A 1,501-nucleotide genomic window follows, 5' to 3' on the forward strand; every position below is an offset into this window, starting at 1 on the left:
AATCCCAGCACTCTAATAGGCTGGGTATGGTGGTCTCATGCCTGAATCCCAGCACTCTGAGAGGCTGAGATGGAAGGATCCCTTCAACTCAGGAGTTCCAGACCAGCCTGAGCAAGAGGGAGATCCCTTCCCTACTAAAAATAGAAAAACCAGCTGGGCGTGGTACTGGAGCCTTTGGTCCCAGCTACTTGGGAGGCCGAGGCAAGAGGATCACTTGAGTCCAAGAATTTGAGGTTGCTGTGAACTATGATGCCACAGCAATCTACCAAGGGTGACAGAGTGAGACTCTGTCTCAAAACTTAAAATAAAATAAAAACATACTTCAGCTAGTATTTCTAGAAGAGCAAATGGCCAATTCTGAAAGACCGGCCTTCCTGTATCTAACTGAGAACTAAGAAGTGGTGCCATGAGCTCTGTGTTGGTGTAGTATGAGGCCCTCCAAGGGGTGTGAACTCACCCAGGCAGCAGGGCTGCCCCCCGGGTCCCCACTGTCTACTTTCCCATCACAGGACATTAAACCTGATTAGGGCCACCCCTCCCAATTTGAACAGATTCCTCCAAGTATATGGTCAGTGTACACATCTGCTTCTTGGCACTCTGCTCTGTTTGCTGGGTTTCATGATACTGACCCCAGTTACTTCAGGGGGAGAGGAGGACAACACAACTGAAAATTTTCCCTCTTTGCATCTTGAAATATCTCATCACAGAAATGTGGGGAGTAGAAAAATTCCATCTGATTGACAGCCCACGATCTGCTTCCATTCCCTCCTACTGTGCTGTGGCTTTCTTGGAAAAAGGAGTTTGGATTTTACTGACAGTCTGACAGTAATGACATAATTTTAATAATCCTCTCCCCTTGAGGGCAAAAATAAAGAAGGAAATTTCATAAATGAAATTACTGTGCCTCAAAGACGTAGTCACCAGATTCATCCTGTTTGCGTTGTCCACGTCCAGGGCTCTGGAAACAACCTGTGTACTTTAGGCACACCTGACAACTTGTCAGCGCTCTAGTTTCTGAATGGCCTTGGAGACAGATGAGGCCTGGAGCAGACTGGACCAAAAACACAAAGCTTTAGAAATAAAATCAGAGGCGGGCATGGTGGCTCACACCTGTAATCCTAGGGCTCAAGGAGGCCAAGGCAGGTGGATTGGTTGAGCACAGGAGTTTGAGACCACCCTGAGCAAGACTCCATTTCTACCCCATTTCCACTAAAAATAGAAAAACTATTCCACTCCACCCCATTTCTACTAAAAATAGAAAAACTAGCCAGGTGTGATGGCAGGCACCTGTAGTCCCTTTCACTTGGGACACTAAAGCAAGAGGATAGCTTGAGCCCAAGAATTTGAGGTTGCTGTGAGCTATGATGCCACAGCACTCTACCCCAGGGCAACAGAGTAAGACTCTGTCTCAAAAAATATATATATATACATATACATATATATATATACACATATGTGTGTGTGTGTGTATATATGATCAGAATACACACACACGCAGAGC

This window comes from Otolemur garnettii, unplaced genomic scaffold (genome assembly GCF_000181295.1).
Source record: "Otolemur garnettii isolate 467f Iridium unplaced genomic scaffold, OtoGar3 scaffold00081, whole genome shotgun sequence".
In the NCBI taxonomy this organism is placed as follows: Eukaryota; Metazoa; Chordata; class Mammalia; order Primates; family Galagidae; genus Otolemur; species Otolemur garnettii.